Source organism: Musca autumnalis, unplaced genomic scaffold (genome assembly GCF_047663935.1).
Source record: "Musca autumnalis isolate F117 unplaced genomic scaffold, ASM4766393v1 scaffold_3, whole genome shotgun sequence".
In the NCBI taxonomy this organism is placed as follows: domain Eukaryota; kingdom Metazoa; phylum Arthropoda; class Insecta; order Diptera; family Muscidae; genus Musca; species Musca autumnalis.
Window position 1 is genome coordinate 166,823,552 of NW_027411866.1, and position 15,884 is coordinate 166,839,435.

The window sequence follows — 15,884 nt, forward strand, 5'->3', positions numbered from 1 at the left end:
GAGAGAGTTTTATAGCCCCAAGGAAGACTGTATACCAAATTTAAGTCATTTCAGAGGAATAAGGAAGCTAAAACCTTGAAAACACCGAAAATAGTTATATTGGCCAATATCAAAACGTGCCATTGTCAATACTAAACATCCTAGGAGTTACATATATAAAACTTCTGTACAAATTATAAAGCTATATCATAAACATTGCGAGTTGTATCCTGATTTCGGACGGACGAATATTCATATATCGACTTAGGGACTTATAGGGAAGAATATTTCCATATTATGGTGGAGGGTATAACAAATATAAATTTTTAAGTAGGTACTGTTTCATACATTTTAAAAAAATACATTACCAAGAGCCTTGACCCAAGAAAAAAATCGGAGTCATACACAGGTAAAAATTTGTAACCATTTGATAAAAAAATTCAAAAATCTGATTAATTTTTAATTGAGTTTTTCTTTTTTTTGACGATAAAAGTAATATTAAATATTGACAATCGTCGATAACAAAATTTTTAGTTTTTATTAGAAATTATTTTGATAACGCAATTCTCATATTAACTAAGAATTTTGTTGAATTTTATTTTTTTTCAATCGATAAAATATTTTTCATATTAACAAACTGGTTTATCGATTTTTTAATTTTATTTGATAACAAAAATTATCACATATACAATAAGGTTTGTTAAATATCGATAAAAACATGTTCATATTTACAATTATTTTGTTGATTTATTTGTTAAATACAAACCCAAATACCACAAAAAGATATATACATAAACACACATTTATAAATGGTTGTTGTTGCTTCTTTTATTGAAATGTAAAGTAATGCCAAACACAAAAGCAACAACAGACGCTAGGCACATACATAATTACGTATAAGAAATAAGAAATGAAAGAAAGACGGAATGGAACAATTTATAACAAAAGTAATAATTTGGTGTCACACTTGAATTTAAATAGAACAAAACAAATAAAACACTTTTAAATATAAAATACAGGAATCACGTTCGATTGCTTCTTCGTCCAATAAAGTATTCCCATTCTCCTTTTTCCGATTTTTAGATTCAATAACAAAATTTGGTTCCAATCATAAAATGTATAAGCTCCATTATTTACACATTAACACTGATTTATTTTCACACTTTTCGATCTGATAACAGCGAACGTCTTAAACAAATTGCCACCAAACAGTTGATTGAAAAATAAATTCGTCTTGCTTTATCGAAACAGAACAAAAAAATTTTTTCTTTCCCTCTTCTTTTGTTAGGTTCACAAAAACAACAAACCAAAGTTGTAGTATACATACAAGCAATCCCCGGGGTAAAAAGTAGATAAATAAACTAAACGCCAGGCACACACTCCCTTCATGCCGCAAAAATGTCATACTCATGCTTTGACATAAACATAGCAACGACACACACAAACACAGCACATTATTGTAGCGGAAAATCTTCTATACCATAAAAAGTTATTTTCTCTCGCTCTTGAGAGCGAGAACATGGGACAAACGTTGAAAACCATTATACTATATATATAATAACAAATATTGTTTAAAAAACTTCAATAAATTATTTGTTTGAAATCATTTAGCGGTCGCTTTTTAGTAAGTAACATTTTCATGTTTGATAAATATTTTCCCAATATGTTTGTAATATTTTATCGACATTCGACAAAAATATGGTGACAAAACTTTTAATCAAAATAATCGGGATGGCTTTTTTCTTTCTGACCTAGCCGGATGAGTTCTTTCCTGTTTTGTTCTGTCGAAGGCTGCTTTATAATCGACTAAAATATGGTATGTGTCAATCTTCATCTGTTGGGTCTTTTCCAGGAACTGCCGCAAGATAAATATCTGATCATTTGTGGATTACCCAGATCTAAAGCCTCACTGATATAGCCCAAATATTTCATTGACAGCACTGATATTGCCCAAATAGTTCTAACTATCTGATGCATAAACCTTATCATTGTCGCTTCCAGTCTTGAAAATCGTCAGGGGTTATTATTTCTTATAGTTTTTTGAGGCCTGTACCTAATGCTGGCCAGGCGGTTTACATTCAACACCACCTTAGTATAATACCGTTAGTTTGCAATTGTTTCATCCCATAACATGTTTCCTTCCTTGCCTGGGTTATGTATTGGGACCACCCTGCCCATTTTCAAGACTTCGGGTGCGATGACATATTGAGAAATTCATCAGCTGTTTCAGCATTACCATTGAGGTACCAAAAGGGCCCAACGCTTTGGATGATCATGCATTCCTGATGGCATTTGCATCAGAATCCATTATAAATTGTGGTGGTTTCTCTTCGGCAGCAAGTGATCTAATGCGATGCTGTACACTTCTCTTCGCCCAGCCACCCCTGGGGCACTCGACAAATTGGCGATTGATACAACTTGCGCACCTTTTTTGATCCTTGTACCAACTTCCTGTTTCAGCTCCTTAACACTAAGGCCACTGGGTTGGCTTGACTCCGTTTCATTTGCTGGGAAATTCGGTCTCACTTTGGGTTTTTGTCTAGCAGCTATATAGCGAGTGCAGCTGTGATGATGTCGCGGAACATTCTTTCTACTACCCGAACATCAGAAGGTTAGGGCAGTCCTCAGAAGCAGTGATTGATGATCTCTCTGATACAATTAGCTTTCCCATGACTGAATATGGAGGGGCGTTAGCATTCGATGAAGTCGAGCGGTCTGCTGATGGAGACGAATATAGGGAAATGGTTTGAGAGAGAAACGAAAGATTGCCACGAGACGTCGTTTGTCAGACCATGATTAAGTCTGGCGAACTATGGCAATCTCCGCTATTTCTTGCAGATCGTTCTCAATGTCTGATGGAGGCGAATAAAGGGAGATTGTTTGACGAAAGGTTGCCAAAAGACGTCGTTTGTCAGACCAGGTGACACGATGATTATGTCTGGCGAACCATGGCCATCTCCGCTATTTCTGGCAGATAGTTCTCAATGGCTGTGCAAAAAGTAAGGCTATGCATCAAAGTTCCTTTAGATAAGGCGACCTATGACCTTCCAAAAGGGGACTAATGTTGGGCATATAATCTGAAGTACAGCTATTAATCGACGGAATGTATATGTTAAGCAACTCTACCTCAGTTCCACACGTGACTGCTATACCCATATATTCCATGTACGGATCATTAGAGCATGTCTAAAATGAGATAGGTCTGTATTGAACAGACTGGTGCAAAGGGAAAGCTAGTCTTTGGTTTGTTGAGCTTGGTTTTCTGCATCGCCGCGACCCTGATATTCACCCGACTTATAAAGTTCAATATTTCCTCGATCTTGCCAGGGATTGGAAACCGCAACGACTAGTGTTAAGTGCTGCGTGCTCGCTTGCTGTTGTTGGACTTCGAGGGAGTCTCGTATTCTGATGACGACGTTGAATCGCTCGGATTTTGTTCTTCAGCATACATAGTCCCTGTTGTTGTAAATAATAACGCTGAAGAATTTAAAAATTCAATACAAAAATATTGAAATTTTAAATATCAAATTATTAATATATAAATTTCTATCATTTTGAAACGACCCCCCTAATAAACAACATTTCACACCAACTACCTGTGAATTTTTTTCTCGTTGATGAAAAGTAGGTGGGTCTGAATACAAAGTGTTATTCTTAAGACAAATGACTTTAATAAAACCATCATATTTGTGTGAAGGAGTATAGTGTTTTTTCTTGTCTCGATGATTGTCGTCGTCGTTGTGTGTTGGTGGTGGCACAATATTCAGTGTCATATGAGAACCAGCAGCAACAACAAATTACAAAATAACACGTAATATAACCATTGATGGAGTTCATCATTGGTAGTGTGGTGGGTTGTGTTGTTGTGGCTGTTGTTGGTATTAATTACCAAATTGCAGACATAAGTTCAGAGCTATGTTATGAAACAACAGAAATCTTCTTTTAAAAATATAAAATTTCACATGAAATCAAGATGTTAGAACTTTAAACCGCAAGAATGTCAACCTTAATTTGAAAAATAATTCTTGAAAGTTTAAAGGTTTTATTTTAAGTGTAATTTGTTGGTTATTTGGTTCTAATGAAATATAATATGAAGATTGGTCAGAGGCCAATTATATACTATATGTTTTAAAAGAATGCATAATCTTAACAAAATTGTCTAAAATTACAAATTTGTTTTTATTTTCAGGTACGTTTATCGAAGATGAAAATTGATTAATATATAAAGAGTGAGTAATTTTATTACAAACATTTTAAGGAACCAAGAAAATTTTTGCCTGCTTATCATATTAACTGGTGAATGTCCTTTATGGTTACATTAGAGGCTTGATCTATAAGGGTGTCGATTTCCGTTCAATGACAATATATTAAAATCTCTTCGCCAATGAAATTAAATCCGATACTAACGCAATTCTATGAAAAACTCAGTTATTTATCGGCTCTCATATTTCATATTGAAATTATTGCAATGATAACTTTTACTTCACAATAAACACCTTATGAAAAAGAATGTAGAATTTTTCAAGAAAAAATCTCAAAGAAATTATCTCTGCCATAAACAATTTTTATCATTTTTCTGAATCTTTTCAAGTAGAACTAGACTATCCACACTGAATACAGATCGCGCCAAACAGCTATAGTTAAAATTTATCGTTAATAAATATACATAATTTATAGCGACAACATATGAACGGCATTCGTCCATAGAAGAAGAAACAAATGAAGAAGAAGTAACAAAGAAGACAAACTGAGATTCTCTGGGTTACAGCAGCCAACACATGTAGTATTACATGCGTGAAGTCGTACCTACCACATTGGCACGCGTTAAGCGCTTCTTAATGTAATCGTAAGATTCTCACCCAAATATGGTTATGTTGTTGGCCTCGCATATGTGAATTCCCATGAGAAAACATAGACCGGTCGTTCGGATGGTCGCTCGTTGCATCTCTCAATACCAGCCACCATCAACAACAACAATATTACAATGTAATAAAAGGGTATTTTGTGGTGCCGAAGAATTATTGTATTGTCAGGCCCTGGCTCAATGCGAATGCGAAAGAAATCAACGAGTGTATGTAAGAGAAATAAAAAGAATGACTATTCATGTTGTTACAATGTTTTGAGTGGATCATTACATTTGTAAGCCAAGTGATGTAGACAGAATCAAGTCAACATGAATTTACCGACGCGTACAAACCAATTGGTGTCGTTGAGGTAACCAACAATGACGTTGTCGACGTCAACGACAACAATGATGGTATATGTGGCCAATATTCTAGCAAGCCACTACTGAATGACCATGGTTGATATTTTGTTTTTGGTCAATGTGGGTCTTGGGCTGGTTGGTTGGCTAGTTAGTTAGTTGGCGGTGGTTAGCACACATTTGTTATTTTTTTTTAATAACGAGGGGTGTTTTTACATTTTGAGTGTATGAAAATTTAATACAAAGTTCATATAGTCAGGCATAGAGGAAAATCTCAGCCAAGAAAGACCTCTAGAATGTCTTTAACCCACACAAAACTTATTGAAGGTATTCTACATTTTTTGAACTGTATAAAGTATTCTATACATAAAATAACTAAAAAAGGTCCTTTATTCATACACGGAAGACCTCTGGAAAGTATTCTAGTAACAGAAGACCTGTAGAGGGTATTCTATCCATACAGGACCTGTGAATGATACTTGTGGTTTTATATCCATCGAAGACCTGTGAATGAGACCTGTGGTCTTACATCCATCAAAGACCTGTAGAAAAACTGTAGAAGTCTTCTATCCATGGACCTTCAACAGGCTTCCTACGGATAGAAGAACTGAGGAAGGTCTCCTGTCCATATAAGACCAAGTAAATATATTCTATGCATATACCTAATGGAGGTCGTAGAAGGTCTTTTATCCACAGAAGATCTGGTGAAGGACTTCTATGCATAGAAAACCTGCTGAAAGTAGTTTATCCACAAAAGGCCACTAGAAGGTCTTCTGTGTACAGAAAACCGGTTGGAGCTCTTCTATATGTAGAAGACCCAATGAAGGTCTTCTATTCATAGAAGACTTGTTGAAGGTCTTCTATCCATGGAAGACCTGTTGAAGGTCTTCTATCCATAGAAGACCTGTTGAAGGCATTCTATCCATAGAAGACCTGTTGAAGGTCTTCTATCCATAGAAGACCTGTTGAAGGCATTCTATCCATAGAAGACCTGTTGATGGTCTTCTATCCATAGAAGACCTGTTGAGGGTCTGCTATCCATAGAAGACTTGTTAAAGGTATTCTATAAGCTTTCAATCCACAGGAGACCTGTAGAAAGTCTTCTTACCACAGAAGACCTGTAAACGGTCGCCCATCCACAGAAAACCTGTACCAGGATTTCTAGCCGCATATGACCTGCAGTATGTATTTTATCTACAGAAGGCCAGTAAAAGGTATTCTATCCACAGATAACGTGTAGGAAGTATTTTATCTACAGAAGTCCCGCAGAAGGTATTCTATCCATAGAGGACCTATTGAAGGTCTCCTATCCAAAGAAGGTCCGTAGAAAGCCTTCTACGAGAATCCATAGAAATCCATAAAAGACCTGTTGAAGGTCTTCCATCCATAGAACCGTTTAGAAAGTCTTCTCTCCATAGAAGACCTGTTGGAGGTCTTCTGTCCATTGAAGACCTGTTGAATGTCTTCTATCCATACAAGACCAGCTGAAGATCTTCTATCCATAGAAGACCTGTTGAAGGTCTTCTATCCATAGAAGACCTGTTGAAGGCCTCCTATCCATAGAAGACCTGTTGAATGTCTTCTATCCATACAAGACCTGTTGAAGGTCTTCTATCCATAGACAACCTGTTGAAGGTCTTCTATCCATAGAAGACCTGATGAAGGTCTTCTATCCATAGAAGACCTGTTGAAGGCATTCTATCCATAGAAGACCTGTTGAAGGTCTTCTATCCATAGACGACCTGGTGAAGGTCTTCTATCCACAGAAGACTTGTTGAAGGTCTTCTATCCTTAGAAGACTTGCTTAAGGGTTGCTATCCATAGAAGACTTGTTTAAGACCTATCCATAGAAGACTTGTTGAAGGTCTTCTATCCTTAGAAGACTTGCTGAAGGTCTTCTATCCACAGAAGACCTGTTGAAGACTTATTGAAGGTCTTATATCTTTAGAAGACTTGCTGAAGGTCTTCTATCTATAGAAGACCTGTTGAAGGTCTTCTATCCATAGAAGACTTGTTGAAGGTCTTCTATCCTTAGAAGACTTGCTGAAGGTCTTCTATCCACAGAAGACCTGTTGAATACTTGTTGAAGGTCTTCTATCCTTAGAAGACTTGCTGAAGGTCTTCTATCCATAGAAGACCTGTTGAAGGTCTTCTATCCATAGAAGACTTGTTGAAGGTCTTCTATCCTTAGAAGACTTGCTGAAGGTCTTCTATCCTTAGAAGACCTGTTGAAGGTCTTCTATCCATAGAAGACTTGTTGAAGGTCTTCTATCTATAGAAGACCTGTTGAAGGTCTTCTATCTATAGAAGACCTGTTGAAGGTCTCCTATCCATAGAAGACTTGCTGAAGGTCTTCTATCCATAAAAGACTTGCTGAAGGTCTGCTATCCATAGAAGACCTGTTGAAGGTCTTCTATCCACAGAAGACCTGTTGAAGGTCTTCTATCCATAGAAGACATGTTGAAGGTCTTCTATCCATAGAAGATGTGTTGAAGGTCTTCTATCCATAGAAGACTTGTTGAAGGTCTTCTATCCTTAGAAGACTTGTTAAGGTCTTCTATCCATAGAAGACCTGTTGAAGGTCTTCTATCCATAGAAGACCTGTTGAGGGTCTGCTATCCATAGAAGACCTGTTGAAGGTCTTTTATCCATAGAAGACCTGTTGAAGGTCTTCTATCCATGGAAGACCTGTTGAAGGTCTTCTATCCATGCAAGACCTGTTGAAGGTCTTCTATCCATAGAATACCTGTTGAAGGTCTTCTATCCATAGAAGACCTCTTGAAGGTCTTCTATCCATAGAAGACCAGTTGAAGGTCTCCTATGCATAGAAGCCCTGTTGAAGGTCTTCTATCCATGGAAGACCTGTTGAAGGTCTTCTATCCATAGAAGACCTGTTGAAGGTCTTCTATCCATAGAAGACCTGTTGAAGGTCTCCTATCCATAGAAGCCCTGTTGAAGATCTTCTATCTATAGAAGACCTGTTGAAGGTCTTCTATCCATAGAAGACCTGTTGAAAGTCTTCTATCCATAGAAGACCTGTTGAAGGTCTTCTATCCACAGAAGACCTGTTGAAAGTCTTCTATCTATAGAATACCTGTTGAAGGTCTTCTATCCGTAGAAAACATGTTGAAGGTCTTCTATCCATAGAAGACTTGTTGAAGATCTTCTACCCTTAGAAGACTTGTTGAAGGTCTTCTATCCATATAGGTCTTCTATCCATGGAAGGTCTTCTGTCCATAGAAGACTTGTTGAAGATCTTGTATACATAGAAGACCTGTTGAAGGTCTTCTATCCATAGAAGACTTGTTGAAGGTCGTCTGTCCTTAGAAGACTTGCTGAAGGTCTTCTATCCACAGAAGACCTGTTGAAGGTCTTCTATCCACAGAAGACCTGTTGAAGGTCTTCTATCCATAGAAGACTTGTTGAAGGTCGTCTGTCCAGAGAAGACCTGTTGAAGGTCTTCTGTCCATAGAAGACTTGTTGAAGATCTTGTATACATAGAAGACCTGTTGAAGGTCTTCTATCCATAGAAGACTTGTTGAAGGTCGTCTGTCCTTAGAAGACTTGCTGAAGGTCTTCTATCCACAGAAGACCTGTTGAAGGTCTTCTATCCACAGAAGACCTGTTAAAGGTCTTTCACCAATAGAAGACCTGTTGATGGTCGTCTGTCCAGAGAAGACCTGTTGAAGGTCTTCTGTCCATAGAAGACTTGTTGAAGATCTTGTATACATAGAAGACCTGTTGAAGGTCTTCTATCCATAGAAGACTTGTTGAAGGTCGTCTGTCCTTAGAAGACTTGCTGAAGGTCTTCTATCCACAGAAGACCTGTTGAAGGTCTTCTATCCATAGAAGACCTGTTGAAGGTCTTCTACCCATAGAAGACTTGCTGAAGGTCTTCTATCCACAGAAGACTTGTTGAAGATCTTGTATACATAGAAGACCTGTTGAAGGTCTTCTATCCATAGAAGACTTGTTGAAGGTCGTCTGTCCTTAGAAGACTTGCTGAAGGTCTTCTATCCACAGAAGACCTGTTGAAGGTCTTCTATCCACAGAAGACCTGTTGAAGGTCTTCTATCCATAGAAGACTTGTTGAAGGTCTTCTATGCTTAGAAGACTTGCTGAAGGTCTTCTATCCACAGAAGACCTGTTGAAGGTCTTCTATCCATAGAAGACCTGTTGAAGGTCTTCTACCCATAGAAGACTTGCTGAAGGTCTTCTATCCACAGAAGACCTGTTGAAGGTCTTCTATCCATAGAAGACCTATTGAAGGTCTTTTATCCATAGAAGACTTGTTGAAGGTCTTCTATCCATGGAAGACCTGTTGAGGGTCTTCTATCCATAGAAGACCTGTTGAAGGTCTTCTATCCATAGAAGACCTGTTGAAGGTCTCCTATCCATAGAAGCCCTGTTGAAGATCTTCTATCCATAGAAGACTTGTTGAAGGTCTTCTATCCATAGAAGACTTATTGAAGGTCTTCTATCCATGGAAGACCTGTTGAAGGTCTTCTATCCACAGAAGACCTGTTGAAAGTCTTCTATCCATAGAAGGCCTGTAAAAGGTCTTTTATCCATAGAAGACTTGTTGAAGGTCTTCTATCCGTAGAAAACATGTTGAAGGTCTTCTATCCATAGAAGACCTCTTGAAGGTCTTCTATCCATAGAAGACCAGTTGAAGGTCTCCTATGCATAGAAGCCCTGTTGAAGGTCTTATATCCATAGAAGACTTGTTGAAGGTCTTCTATCCATGGAAGACTTGTTGAAGGTCTTCTATCCATATAGGACCTGTTGAAGGTCTTCTATCCATGGAAGACCTGTTGAAGGTCTTCTATCCATGGAAGACCTGTTGAAGGTCTTCTATCCATAGAAGGCCTGTAAAAGGTCTTCTATCCATAGAAGACTTGTTGAAGGTCTTCTATCCGTAGAAAACATGTTGAAGGTCTTCTATCCATAGAAGACCTGTTGAAGGTCTTCTATCCATAGAAGACCAGTTGAAGGTCTCCTATGCATAGAAGCCCTGTTGAAGGTCTTCTATCCATAGAAGACTTGTTGAAGGTCTTCTATCCATGGAAGACTTGTTGAAGGTCTTCTATCCATATAGGACCTGTTGAAGGTCTTCTATCCATGGAAGACCTGTTGAAGGTCTTCTATCCATAGAAGACCTGTTGAAGGTCTTCTATCCATAGAAGACCTGTTGAAGGTCTCCTATCCATAGAAGCCCTGTTGAAGATCTTCTATCTATAGAAGACCTGTTGAAGGTCTTCTATCCATAGAAGACCTGTTGAAAGTCTTCTATCCATAGAAGACCTGTTGAAGGTCTTCTATCCACAGAAGACCTGTTGAAAGTCTTCTATCTATAGAATACCTGTTGAAGGTCTTCTATCCGTAGAAAACATGTTGAAGGTCTTCTATCCATAGAAGACTTGTTGAAGATCTTCTACCCTTAGAAGACTTGTTGAAGGTCTTCTATCCATATAGGTCTTCTATCCATGGAAGACCTGTTGAAGGTCTTCTATCCATAGAAGACCTGTTGAAGGTCTCCTATGCATAGAAGCCCTGTTGAAGGTCTTCTATCCATAGAAGCCCTGTTGAAGGTCTTCTATCCACAGAAGACCTGTTGAAAGTCTTCTATCTATAGAATACCTGTTGAAGGTCTTCTATCCGTAGAAAACATGTTGAAGGTCTTCTATCCATAGAAGACTTGTTGAAGATCTTCTACCCTTAGAAGACTTGTTGAAGGTCTTCTATCCATATAGGTCTTCTATCCATGGAAGACCTGTTGAAGGTCTTCTATCCATAGAAGACCTGTTGAAAGTCTTCTATCCATAGAAGACCAGTTGAAGGTCTCCTATGCATAGAAGCCCTGTTGAAGGTCTTCTATCCATAGAAGACTTGTTGAAGGTCTTCTATCCATGGAAGACTTGTTGAAGGTCTTCTATTCATATAGGACCTGTTGAAGGTCTTCTATTCATGGAAGACCTGTTGAAGATCTTCTATCCATAGAAGACCTGTTGAAGGTCTTCTATCCATAGAAGACCTGTTGAAGTTCTCCTATCCATAGAAGCCCTGTTGAAGATCTTCTATCCATAGAAGACTTGTTGAAGGTCTTCTATCCATAGAAGACCTGTTGAAGGTCTTCTATCCATAGAAGACCTGTTGATGGTCTTCTATCTATAGAAGACCTGTTGAAGGTCTTCTATCCATAAAAAACCTGTTGAAGGTCTTTTATCCATAGAAGATCTGTTGAAGGTCTTCCATCCATAGAAGTCCGTTAGAAGGTCTTCTATCCATTGAGGAACTGTTGAAGGTCTTCTATCTATAGAAGAACTGTTAATGATCCATGGAAGGCATTCTATCCATAGAAGACCTGTTGAAGGTCTTCTATCCATACAAGACCTGTTGAAGGTCTTCTAACCATATAGGACCTCTTGAAGGTCTTCTATCCATAGAAACCCTGTTGGAGGTCTTCTATCCACAGAAGACCTATTGTAGGTCCACAGAAGACCGGTTGAAGATCTTCTATCCATAGACGACTTGTTGAAGGTCTACTATCCATATATGACCTGTTGAAATTCTTCTATACATAGAATACCTGTAGAAGGTCTTCTACCCATATAAGACCTGTTGAAAGTCTTCTAGTAGACCTGTTGAAGGTCTTTTATCCACAGAAGACCTGTTGAAGGTCCATAGAAGACCGGTTGAAGGTCTTCTATCCATAGAAGACTTATTGAAGCTCTTCTATTCATCTAAGGCCTGTTGAAGGTTTTCTATCCATAGAAGGCTTTTTGAAGATCTTCTATCCATAGAAGAAGTTGATGGTCTTCTATCCATAGAAGACCTGTTAAAGGTCTTCTTTGCAATGTTAATGTTCTTCTTCTGTAGAAGACCTGTAGATGGTCTTCTATCCGCACAAGATATTTTCTCTACAGAAGACTTGTAGGAGATCTTCTAGAAGGCCTATTAAACATCTTCTATACCTGTAGAATATCTTCTATCTGTCGAAGACCTGTAGAAGTTTTCCTTAACACACAAGGATTTCATTGTCATTCCTTTGCCTTAATGTCCTTGCAGCAAATTTTCTTTACACTCCTCGTAACACATTATTCAGCTATTCTTTTGATTCACTTCTCCACCTCACCACCTTGTTGGACATTCATCTTTAGAATTCTTAAAAGAATTGTCTTTTTGACCGGGATCTCTAGAAATAGCACAAACAAGAACAATTCCCAACAAGAGTACAACAATAAAAAACGAAATAAGAACAACTACATTAGAGTCTACAATACCACAACGAAACAACAACAACTCCAACAAAATTCTGTCCGACAAAGAAAAAAATGTGCGAAATATATAGCGATTTTATTTGTTTCGAAAGCCTATGAAAAACTACAAAAAAAACTGAAGATTGAAGATGGATGGCCGTTGATTGTTAATGTGACTGGCCTGGGGGGTTTTAACAGGCGGCAGCATTAGCGCTCTGCAGCGCTTAGCCAACCGATCAGATCATCAAAAGCTTGATTTGGAACAGACTTGTTGGGGTTACAGCCGGTAAATATCAGTGGGATGGATATTGTAAGGTAGTAGGTTGATGCCAAGTCCCAATGTGCTGCTGCTGTCGCTTTTGTTGTTGTTCTGTGTCTTTTCATGTCCAATTTAAGTAGGTCTATATTTTATTGTGTTGCTAACCACCAAACGAACGAATGTTGTTGTGCTTGTAAACACAAGCTAGAAAATATTTATGACTTGTGGCAGTCCCAGGAGCAGAAGCAACAAATGCAGAGCATTAAAACCATCACATAAACACCACGTTCCATTCATCTTGTCCATTCGTCTAGATGGCCGTCTCTTGTCTTTTCATCTTGGTAAGATTTTTCTATTGCAATCGTTATTGAAATATTTTCCCTATATTTTCCTCAGCAAGTACAAATCTCAAAAACTGAGAAGTGGATGGAAAAAATGTACCAAGAAATGTGGCTAAAATCACACCAATTTATTGTATTTTCTTCTTGATGTTGTTACAAATTTAAAAAGCATTTACCATTTTTTTCTTGTTGTTCGTCGTGTTTGCTGAATGTCTGACATTGTGTTTTGTGATGTAGAGAGACTTGTTGTTGCTATTTGGTGTGTGCCTTGTCCCTATTTTGTAGGACAAACGTGATGAAGTTTTTTTTGTGTCTTTTGGACTTGAAATTGTCTGTCTGCCGCCTATCGGCCAATGACTATTTACTATGATTGTTTGACCGTGAGGGTATGTGTTGCATTTAGGTTGTCCTTTTATGTAACGATTTTATCATGTTTGCCGCCAAACAAAGAATGGGACAGTGGGGTTGTAAGGGTTTGGATGAGAAAACATTGACGATAATTGGGGATGCCTACACTAGGCCCTCGCTTCTAAAGGTATATTATGTATTCCAGTAGTCATTTTTAAACCATCATCATTTATAGCATTGGAATTTTCATATAAAAAGTAGAGATATACGTGTTCCGTCTAGCGCCCACAATAATTGAGATAGAACGTTATATTTTAGCATCCGAGTGTATTTTTCCATAGGCGGGTCAGTTTCGAAGATGGACTATATCGACCCAAGTTTTTGTATATCCCTCGCATAACGGTACCACCCGATTTTCAGTATATGGAGGATTTTTCCCAAAAATACGTATCTTACCTCCCAATTTTCGGTACTTTAAAGCTAACTGTATTATTAAAGTTTTAAGTTTGCTTTTCGGTTTGTAACACATCATTTGGGACCATATAAAGTGCCATATATGTATATTCTTGATCAGAATAAAATTCTAAGACGATCTGCCATATCCGTCTGTTATAATCACTATAGCGTCCGCAATAATTGAGATAGAACGCTAAAATTCTTCAACCGAGTGTCTTTTTTCCATAGGCGGGTCGAGTTTTAAGATGGGCTATAATGGTCCACGTTTTGGTATAGGCCCCATTTAACGGTATCTCCCGATTTAATGCATTTTGAGGATTTTAGCTAAATTTTCCGTAAAATTGGCTCCAATTTGGCACTTGGAGTTTCAAGAGGTCAAAAACATATACACAAAAAATGGTGAATATAACGGTACCTCCCTATTTAAAGCATTTTGAGGTTTTTACCTATATTTTTCATTGAATTAGCCGAAATTTGACAAGTGAGGTTCTCAATCACCAAAACACTTTTGCACTTAAAATTGCTAAAATAAGTCCACGTTTTGGTATAGTCCCCATGTAACGGTACCTCCTGATTTAAAGTATTTTAAGTAGGCAGGGGCGATTTGAAAACCTTAATGGGCCCTTCGCGTTTCTGATTCCCGGGATTGAACTGAGCAAAAAAGACCACTGGACCATATATCTACCGTGAAAATCGAGCCTCCCGATTATGACTTTAAGTTTTTTATTGACGTTTTTTGGATATTTTCGCATATAACAGCCAAACCATTGGGATTTTCGATCCAACACAAAGACAAACATTGTAGCCAAGACAGTAATTGAAAACTCTCTAATACATCGCAAAAGCATTGGAACGCTCCTTCAGGCAGTTTCGGCCTTAAGAATGTGCAAACTTTTCGGAAAATGTCGATAAATGACATTGTGCTACAAAATTTGACCCGAAAAATATTCAAGTGTTCTGATGCAAAATTATATCGTGTTGGGATCCATGGACAACGACAATGCCTTTATTTCGTTTGGGTCACTTCGTTTTATTTTTTTATAACGGTAAAAGTAGTGAAAATCTGGGTTTCTTACATTTTCAAATTTAAACGTGCATATTTCATTTTTTCCACTACGGATTTCTTTTGATCCTTCTTCCTTTTAAAGGGGTGAATAATGTCTTTTGAATAAGCTATTATTGGCTAAGTTATAGTGGTTTATGTCTGAAAAACCCCACAAAAAACCTATAAAGGAATTTCTCATAATTTTCAAAATAAATATTGAACAAAACAAAAAAACATTATATTTTTGAAAATTATGAGAAATCCCTTTATAGGTTTTTTGTGGGGTTTTTCAGACATAAACCACTATAACTTAGCCATTTGTTAACCGATTTAAAACAGTAATAGCTTATTCAAAAGACATTATTCACCCCTTTAAAAGGAAGAAGGATCAAAAGAAATCCGTAGTGGAAAAAATGAAATATGCACGTTTAAATTTGAAAATGTAAGAAACCCAGATTTTCACTACTTTTACCGTTATAAAAAAATAAAACGAAGTGACCCAAACGAAATAAAGGCATTGTCGTTGTCCATGGATCCCAACACGATATAATTTTGCATCAGAACACTTGAATATTTTTCGGGTCAAATTTTGTAGCACAATGTCATTTATCGACATTTTCCGAAAAGTTTGCACATTCTTAAGGCCAAAACTGCCTGAAGGAGCGTTCCAATGCTTTTGCGATGTATTAGAGAGTTTTCAATTACTGTCTTGGCTACAATGTTTGTCTTTGTGTTGGATCGAAAATCCCAATGGTTTGGCTGTTATATGCGAAAAGATCCAAAAAACGTCAATAAAAAACTTAAAGTCAAAATCGGGAGGCTCGATTTTCACGGTAGATATATGGTCCAGTGGACTTTTTTGCTCAGTTCAATCCCAGGAATCAGAAACAAGAAGGGCTCATTAAGGTTTTTTTGCTTCCACACAAATCGCCCCACCCTAATTTTAAGGCTTTTAGCTACATTTTCTGGCCGAATTAGTTGAAATTTGATATTT

General features: G+C 37.5%; 1 protein-coding gene across 11 annotated transcripts in view; it reads left to right on the forward strand.

Annotated features, from left to right (window-relative positions):
* pot (zona pellucida domain protein papillote) overlaps positions 1-15,884 on the forward strand; it is a 222,220-nt gene that overhangs the window by 119,640 nt on the left and 86,696 nt on the right. For 7 of the 11 annotated variants that reach the window (XM_073975235.1, XM_073975233.1, XM_073975236.1 and 4 more), the window contains one exon: positions 4,169-4,208. The exons of the other annotated variants lie outside the window; for them this stretch is intronic. The gene's annotated coding sequence lies outside the window, so the exon portion shown is untranslated. The remainder of the gene's footprint in view (positions 1-4,168; positions 4,209-15,884) is intronic. 11 annotated transcript variants of the gene reach the window in all.